Below are 10251 nucleotides of genomic sequence, written 5' to 3'. Positions count from 1 at the left end.
ATTAATTAACGCCTGTTAGCTGAATTGAATGCTTCTTGGTGATTATTGTGTATTTATTGTTGACAATTCACTGGTTTGTAACAGTCTGTGCTCGGATCTCACACCTTCCATTTTACTTAAGATTGTTATATTTTACGCAGAAATATTAACTAACTTAAATAAACTTTTTTCCATACGAGACTGATATTTTGGTATTAGCCATTTCCAGTTTATCTGGTGGTGCCACAATTTATTATTAATAGATAAATAACAAATTTATGCAAATTAATAATTTTTCATTAATAGATTATTTTCGATAATTTAATAACTTTTAAGTAATTACTGAATTACTTTAGCAGTTGTTAATGAGTAGATGACTGTTAACTTCCATTGATAATCTAAATTTTTCATAAATTACTTCCACTGATTTATTCCTTTCAGTAATCTATTACTTACAGCAATTTAACGCTAATAACCAACCATAAATCCCAACATCACCAAGGTTGTGAAAAAGCCCAATAACGAGCTTCTCATTGCAATCAGATGCGTTGCAACGGAGAGAGCTAAACTCTGCAGGATGCCGGTGGTCCAGGACCGAGCTTGGACACCCCTGAAACCGTTCTCTTGTTATCTCCAGTCTTCTAACAGCTTTTCTTCCCAGATTCAATTGTCTTCATCTCCCTCACCCTGGTGAAGATAAGCATCCCAACAGGATCATGCTGCCTCCACCCTAATTAGTTTTTCTCTCCTTATTGCCAAAAACAGTTCAAATTTGGCTTCGTTGGACCAGATGAGCTTCTTCCACAAACTAAACTTCTGACCACTCCACCATAAAGGACACATTTGTGGAGAAATCCTGAGCTGCATATCTTCAGCCACATGCACGGTTTGCAAGTTGTGCAATACTTTTTCCATTTTCTAATAACAGATTGAACATTACTGGGAAAGATGTTCATGGCTACAGATTAATGTTTACTTTAAAGCCAAGCGATGCTTTAGACTTCATCCCCGACCTCTCTTTTGTGTTCTTTACTTTTCATTTTACTGTTTGTTCTCTAACAAACCTCTGAGGCTTTACAGGACACCTGTATTTATACTGAGAGTAAATCGCACACAAAAGGACTTTATTTACTAATTATGTGACTTCTGAAAGCAATTAGTTGCACTGGATTATATTTAGGGGTATCAGAGGACAATGAGTTGAATACAAATGCACGCCATGCTTCTCTGAACTTCATTTGGAAAACACTTTTTGAAAACAATGTAGTGTTCTCTTTTCGCTTCACAATTACGTGTTGCTCTACCACATAACATTTTTCAACACACCTCCTTTGCAAGGACTTGTGACAATTCTATTGCTATGTCTTCATACGTCATGAATCTCGCTGTCTTTTAACCTATAATAAGCTTTTGTCACCTTTAAAGATGAAAATCTACTTCTGACAGAGGCAACAGAGACTGAGAGGAAAGAGAAGATGATGGATGTAGGAATCCAGAAACTTTTCATTTGATATACATTGTAGTGGCTGTAACTGTAAAGTGACATTACTAGTTTTTGAGAGTGATTCCTGACATATTGCCGTTGCTTCAGTATGGGGTTCCATAATAGATATTGGACCAATGTGAGTGCACATTAGGGATCAACTGTTCAGCTCAGAGCCAAATCAAGTTTGTTTTACTGTGTAAGATTTGATGTTTAAGGTTGAAACTCTCTCAAAACTGGACATTCTCTTTAATGTCTCCCACAGAACTCCACTGGAAGTGATCATACCTACATAACTACCAGCAGCTTCCAAACCAAACTTACGACAACATCTTGTCACTTGAACAATCTATGGGTGTAAATGAAAGGGAGAAGAAGCTTCTATTCATACAAGTGAAGGTTTGAATCCCACTGCGTTCACTGTCTGTGAGCTTTGCACTCGCCTACCAGTTGATTTAGATGTTTATCCGGCTGCTGCAGTTTAAATAAAAATCATAAAAAATACACACAGTGCAAATACAGTAGATTGACCGGAGAGGAGACGCTTTCCGAGGTCACGTGACAACCGATAATTCCGCCCCAGTCAGTGCAGCAGCCAGCCAATCACTGACAGATTCGCACGTGGCAACGGTAATATATCCAATCAGCAATGTGGATTTTGATGCTGTAAGGGTGATCTAAAAAGTCGCCCCATGACAAGGCTTTCCTGAAGAACATCACATTACATAAATGCCAGAATGCTCTCTCACACTCACACTCACACAACTGCATATACAGAGTAGTATATAAAATACAAAGAGGGGGTAGGGGGTAATCTTAGGCTACACTCTATTGATGCATGAGTTGTGCATGCATTAGTTTCTTCTGGGTCCTGCAACTTCCTTCCTAACTCCTAAATCATGTGTTTGAGGGTAACAGGTGACTATAAAATGACTGCAGATATAAAGTGTGTTTGTTGTGTTGTTGCCTGTCTTAGGCCTTCACCCACAATGCTCAGCTGGATAAAACCATATAGAACATAGATGGAGGGAGGATTTATTCTCAAAAATAGTATAAATACATAATCACTGCATTTGACAGAAGCTGAATAAACAACACAAAGTGATTGAAGGCATTCATATTATGATTTAGAAGTTACACGTCAATTCCAATTCCTTGCTTCATTTTGTCATGTTGCAGTCACTGATTATGTCGGTGCAGGTGCTCTACGGTCAGAGGCGCTGCAACGGGGTAGGCAACACAGGCAATTGCCTAGGGCCCCGAGCTGAAGGGGGCCTTGAGGGACGGCTGACATATATATATATATCATGTCTGACTCTTGTTATAAACAAACTCGTGAAACGTGGAAATTGCTTGAGAATTGCATGATTTATGACAACTTTAACGGTGTAGCACATCATTCCTCTATTGATGTAATGCCCTGCAGGAGCGTTTGCCACCGGTCCAAGATGGCCGCCCTGTAAACGCACCGCTATAGTGGGCGGCAGCAGTCGATGAGGCGTCTACTCTTTATTATGTCTATGCTCTAAACGTGAAGAAAATGGAGAGAACCCGACATCTGTATTAACTGATGACACATCGGATGCTATCAGGGAGAGTCTCAACTATTAAACTACTGATCTGGATGATAAAACTAGAATATGGACCGCAGGTCGTACCCTACGGGCCGCCATGTTTGTTTACAACTGGATGAGCAGGAGGGAGGGGGAGAGATGTGCATGCGCAGTAACAGGCTCTGTAGCCTCCATCAGTCTCTGCAGGAGGGAATAGCGCCGTATCTTTCCACGGAATTCGACTTCCGGGTCGCTTCCGGGTCGCTGCTCGTGCGGTCGACCGGCCGGTCAGCTGAGTAGTTTTGCGCCGTTTTATAGTTTTTTCGTCGTCTTTTTGTTCGTTTTTTTTCGTCGCCCATTCGGCACATTTGTATCTTTTTCATTTTTCTGAGACTCTTCGGACCTTCGACATTCCAACATGGTCCCACGGCTCAACTACACCAAAGACTTCCTCATCCAGCTGCGGCTGCAGCCTGGACTTCGGCTTCCTCGCTCCGCTCCTACGGACTACTTTCCTGAGGAAATACTCCGTGGATACCGCATCAAACAACAGAAGTCAAACCGAAAAACTCGCAAAACCAAGGTAACCAGGAGGGGATTAAAGAAGGGAGGAGTGAGAGCCAGACTCAAGAGGGAAACACACAAACAACGAGCGCTCCCGTCGATTATCCTGGCGAATGTGCGGTCTCTCCGCAACAAGCTCGATGAACTGCAAGCCTGTGTCAACCACCTGCACGAGTACAGAACCGCGTCCGTTCTGGCATTCACTGAATCGTGGTTAAAGAACAGTGATGACGATGGAACACTGCACATCGATGGCTTTGCACCACCCCTTCGTCTGGACAGAGACAGCGAACGCACCGGGAAGCAACATGGCGGCGGCGTGTGTCTGTATGTAAACAACAGCTGGTGCTCTACAGTCAAGGTGAGGGAGAAGCTGTGCACTACAGACATCGAGCTTCTGGCCTTTTCCCTGCGCCCCTACTACCTTCCCAGAGAATTCCCACAGCTCTTCATCATCCTGGTTTACATCCACCCCAGAGCTGACGCAGCCAAAGCTACTGAGCACTTCACTAGCATTCTACACAAACTGGAACAATTATCACCAGACTCTCCAAAGTTCATCCTGGGTGATTTCAACCACTGCTCCCCTGACAAGTCCCTCAAAGGTTTCCAGCAGTTCGTTACATGCAGCACTCGACAAGGGAAGACTCTGGATAAATGCTTTGGCTCTGTACCTGATGCATTTAAAGCCCTACCCCTCCCCCCGTTCGGCTCAGCAGACCACCTTACTATCCTGCTGGCCCCTGCATACACCCCAGTCATCAGGAGGATGAAGAAGGTCACCAAAAACATCAAGCAGTGGACTGCAGAAAGTATCCTCACCCGTCAAGGATGTTTTGAAGCCACTGACTGGGACAGCCTCCTGTCTCCCTCTGATGACATCAACGAACAAGTCGACACGGTGACATCATAGATCTCCTTCTGCGTGGACAATACTATTCCCTCAAAGACCATCACCATCTACCCCAATAACAAACCCTGGATCACTAAGAAACTCAAGGAAATCCTAAACAAAAAAAAGAGGATTTTCTTTACTGGCTCTGCACTGGAAAAGAAGGAGGTCAACAGAGAGGTCAAGAGGGCCATAAAAACTGCTAAGCTGGAGTACAAAGACTCAGTGGAGAAGAAATTCTCTACAGGGGACCTTCGCTCAGCCTGGCAGGGCCTCAAAACCATGGCCTCTGTGAATACTGCTGTCACCACCTCCAGGACCATCCAGGTGGAGTGCAGCAACCCCTCCTTCCTCCCCGACGACCTCAACACCTTCTACACCAGGTTTGAGTCGGATAACACCACCCAGCTTGAGGAAACCAGATCCTCACTCAAACATGGCAGCTCTGCACTCACATTCAGGACTGAGGACGTGGTGAGAGCCCTTAGGAGGACCAGGGAGACGAGCTCACCCGGCCCTGACAACATCAGCAGTCGAGTTCTGAGGCACTGTGCAGAGCAATTAGGAAGTGTGTTCCGGAGCTTATTCCAACACTCCATGGACAGTCACACCGTCCCCCAGTTGTGGAAACACTCCACAGTCGTCCCTATCCCCAAAAACAAAAACCCTAAGACTCTGAATGATCTTCGTCCTGTGGCCCTCACGTCTCTGGTGATGAAGGCTATGGAGAGGATCATAAAACAGCACATCATCAGAGCAACCGACCCCCTGATGGACCCACTCCAGTTTGCTTATCGCGCACGCAAAGGTGTCGATGATGCAAAGATTTTCATCATGGACTACCTTCATAAGCACCTGGAGCTCCCTGACTCTTCCGCCAGAATACTGTTTGCTGATTTTTCCTCTGCATTCAACACCCTGCAGCCCCACATCCTAGCCACCAAACTTTCCTCCCACTTCCACCTGGATGACCAGCTGATCCTGTGGATACTGGACTTTCTGACCAACAGGACACAGAAAGTTCGGGTCAACAACTCCCTCTCTGACCTCCGTTCCACTTCCACTGGCTCCCCCCAGGGCTGTGTGCTCACCCCCCTGCTCTTCATCCTCTACACCGATGACTGCAGATCCACACAGCCCAACTGCCACCTGGTGAAATACGCTGACGATACAGTTCTCCTGTCACTGCTGTCAGGCCCCTCACAACACCACGGACCCGTTCTTCAGGAGTTTGTAGAGTGGTGTGACAGCTCCAGACTTGAACTGAACGTGAGCAAAACCAAAGAGATGGTGGTGACCTTCTCCAGGAGGCAGAGGGATCTGGCTGCTGCAGTCACCACCATCATCCATGGGAAGCCAGTGGAGGTGGTGGAGGAGTACAAATATCTGGGCACCATCATGGACAACCTCCTGAGATTCTCTGCCAACACAGAAGAGATTCTCAGGAGGTGTCATCAACGATGGTACCTCCTCAGGAAACTCAATTCCTTTGGAGTCAGCACAGCCATCATGATGACTTTTTACTATGCCTTCATTGAAAGCATCATGACCTTCTCCATGACCTGCTGGTTCCACTCCCTCAGCCTTCAAAACAGGAACAGACTGCAGCGCACTGCATCGGTTTGCTCAAAAATCATTGGTTTGCCTGTCAGAACTCTTGCACACATCTTCAGCCAACAGGCCCTGAGACAGGCAACCAAAATCATTAATGATCCCTCCCACATTCTCCACCCCGCATTTCAATGGCTTCCCTCCGGGCGGCGCCTCCGCTGCATTGCCTGCAGGACTGAGAGGAGGAGAGCTACCTTTGTCCCCAAAGCCATTCTGCTCTTCAACTCCAGCTGCTAACATAACATCACATTCCCTTTTCCTCGATTATTTATACTATTTATACTCATTTATACTCATCTTACACTGTCCACACCCCATTTCACCCACTTCAGTCACTTTACTTGATATTATGTATATACCATATAGTCTATAATTATTACTCTTTTTTTACTATATTTATTTATTCATTTATTTTTATTCGATTTTATTCTATTGTCTGTCATTGTCCTGCTCAGTTGTAGTTGCCCAATTGCCCCTTGGGGATAAATAAAGTATTTGATTGATTGATTGATTGATTGATTGATTGATTGGGAGACGGATTAAAAACTTTGTGGATACAGTGCATCTGCAAACTGGTGCCGTGTAAACGGACCCCCCAAAAGTGAAGAAAGTTAGGGGATACACTCATATTCGTTGTCGTGTAAATGGGGCCTAAATTCCTCGCTTATTTTCAAGATAAAGAGGCTGCTGTGTGGAAAACAATGGCCCGATTCATGTTGTTGAAGTCCCTGTGTCTACTGTCCACAGCTATGTCAGAGGTAGCCAAAGTCAAAGGCATCAAAAGTTAATGTTCTGGTTTCTCCATATGAAAGCACCAGTGAACAGTCTAATAATCATGGAGCCCCTCCATCAACACACTATTTTTGTGAAGAGGGTTGTCAGTCAACAAATTCACTCCGACTGATATAAAGAGCTCTATAACCAGCAGAGGCCCAGCACGCCTCTTCCCGCTTGTCTCTTTCACTGTGTGAGGCGCAGATGAACTGTCACAATGCCAACTTTGGTAAATTCCTTTTTCCGCATTTACTCACCCTATGTGATGGGCAGGCGCTCTGGGGAGGTGGTAGGGGTCAAGGGTCATACTAAGAGACCCACAGTGATGACCTGTCTGCTGTAGGAATCAAACCTGTGAACTTCCAGTCCCAAGTTCAGTTTTCTAGCTTCAAGAGTCTGGACCCACAACCAATGCCTGTGGCTGCTCTATCCATCCAATGGGAGAGATCTGAAGCTCAGAGCCTTCGTCAAGGACACGTCGACATGTGGGACAGTGGGAGACGGGTACCGAATCTGTAACCTTCTGATTGAGAGACGAACCCATAAAATGTAAAAATAAAAAAGTCAGATGGAACCTTATATTTCAGAGTCACAGATCTAACATTTCACACTTTACCAATATGAATTAAAATACACAACAAAGAGAATTAATATATAGTTGGTCAGACTGGTTATATTGAATTAAACATCCTGCGAAAAGTGAAGTGAATAAAAGCACTAAATACACAGAGTATCGACTCACTAGACTCACTTTGCACATTTCAGGTGTATTTATTTGCAGCATAAAACAAAAGATATGAAGTTGTTTACATCGAAAAATATCAGCTCAGATGGATTGAATTTCCTGTTGTATGCCTTTTATTACGCTTGTAGGAATAAATCTGAGGCAGGACTGTGTAGAAGTGACTCAAAAACGCAACATTTGCCATGTTAAATACAGCTTCAAATTTATTAAAGCTACTATCTGTCGTTATTGAAGGCAGTGCGTGCAGAAGGCCTTCAATCGGGTTCGAGTTGAGACCTGTTGACCAGCCCCCAGAGACAACAGCCCACGGGGACAGCCAGACGAGTATGGACGGTGAAGCAGCAGCAGCGGCAGCAACAGAAGAAGAAACTGGACTTCCGGGTTTTCCGACAAATCAAACTTGAAATAAAGAATTACGGTCGTATTTTATTTCCCGAATTTTGTTTAAGAAACGCATATCGGGAAATGGGAACCATCCGATTTCTGTTTTCGTTTCCCAATATCAAATCGAAAAACTGAAATTGTATGGTTTCCGGTTTTTCATTTTCCGACATCAAAACGAAAATCGAATGGCTGGAAGGTACACGGACCCGACAGCAGCACTGCTCCCAGTATGTAGTGAAGTTCAGTACAGAGAAATGGCTTCCTTGAAGAACGCTGAGCAGCACTGTCTAGAATATTCACACGATTTTCGAGCAGGTAAATGAATTAGCAAAGTAGCAACAACAAATGCAGAAGTACATGATTTTGACAGTTGAACGAATGATGGCAGAAAACAGGCAAGAGCAGCAGCACATCTCATTGATGAGGAATGGGAATGTGTGTGCGCGTGCGTATGTGTGTGTTCACCACTAGATGGAAGCAAAGGGTCATACCATGGGACACGTGCACCTCTCTCGCTCTCTGTCTCTCTCTCTCGCTCTCTGTCTCTCTCTCTGTCTCTCTCACTCTCTCTCTGTCGCTCAGTCTTTTATGTCTTAAGCTACAGTTTTAAAAAAACTTGCTTTTCTTCCTAAATCTTCATGACAGATGGTGGGAATATGGTTGACTTTGCTCCATTGAAATCCATGCACTGTGACAGGCAGTAGGCTGGAACTATTTCTGGTGCGGACTACTGTCTGTGTGTGTGTGTGTGTGTGTGTGTGTGTGTGTGTGTGTGTGTGTGTGTGTGTGTGTGTGTGTGTGTGTGTGTGTGTGTGTGTGTGTGTGTGTGTCTCCATCTACCACCTACTGTTTGAATCAGTGATTTATTCACCTCTCCATGTCCAAGTGTGTGTTTGTGATATTGGGGTGTGTGTGTCCACATTGCCGAGGAGGCTCAGGTGTATAATCTATAACACACATGTGTCGCTGACTGAAAAAGTACTCGTTAACATACACAATTGTAGAGTTTAAAGGTTTTGCCATCACTGCTGCGGAGACGTGGTCAGACACCAGTGATGGCAGCTGCCAGTTTGTCAGAGAGGAGAAAGTGGTCATAAGTCAAAGTGTACCGAACATCAGCTGTCAGCAGCAGATTACGTACTCGCATTCCTGTGCACCACCAGAGCCCTTCTGTAGAACAGCTGGGAATCCGCCACGTTGGGGGTTGATGTTTCTGGAGGAATTAATTAAACTTTGCAGAAATTATAAAAATGTAACAATTAAAGTTGTTTTAGTTTAAGTTTTGTAGAGCCAAACAATGAGGTTGTGTTTACATGACGCTTAATGTGTAATCATTTTGCATTTTCAAATAATGTAATATCATGTTGGGCCAGTAGTAGGTGCTGTTTTTATGTGATAAAACCACATGTGGATGCACACAGAGAACAGTAAACTGTAAACATTGAAGCTCCTATGAACTGTCTTTCTTGGTCATTTGACCAACTCAGTATCGGTTGTTTGTTAATAGAATGTTAGAAATAAAGTGAATAATGAAGTGAAGAACACATGCCACATTCATTGTTATGAATGAATTCTTCTCACGTGTGTGCAGAACCATTTACTACGACTTGCGATGCAGCAGCGTTTTAGAAAAGTGGCATTTTCAACGTTTCCATGGAGATGGAGCCCGAGTGTTTTCAAAAAGTTCTGTTTTCAGTTTCTCCGAGCAACACTGGCGTGTTTTTGTTGCCAGAACTCGCCCCACCCCCCCACCCCCCCACCCCCAGCTACGGCACTGCTTGAAATTGTGATTCTCATGTGATTGATTCAGTTCAACAGGAGGAGGCAATGAACGACCAAGGGGAAAAGTGCAAACATGGCCCAAATTATTTCAAAAGAAATAAAGCAGAATAGACTGAGCCGATTAAATAAAACTGCAGCAACAGAGTCTGAGCAGGGCTCTCTGAAAAACTGCAGTGTTTTTATTCTGTTGGTCAGCAGCAAGAATTTTTCAAATGTGGCTTTCCTATTCAATTGGAGCACTAGCTCGGACACGTTTGTTTTCATTATTAGGTTGTACTGGGCTTCAGCCAGTGCAAGAGGGCAGTTACATTCTGCAGGCGCAGCAAAATGTCACATTCAATCTGTACACTTTGTTTTCAAAAGGTCATAATTAGCGAGCAGTTTTGAAACAATTATGGCCAACGTGCACCAATTTCCCTCTGAAGCAAAACACAGAATCACTCATGGAGAGTAAAAACTGAACTGCATGTATGTGTGAAACACC

The sequence above is a fragment of the Lipophrys pholis genome (assembly GCF_963383615.2).
Source record: "Lipophrys pholis genome assembly, chromosome: 6".
Classification (NCBI taxonomy): Eukaryota; Metazoa; Chordata; class Actinopteri; order Blenniiformes; family Blenniidae; genus Lipophrys; species Lipophrys pholis.
Note: the sequence above shows the minus strand (reverse complement) of the source record.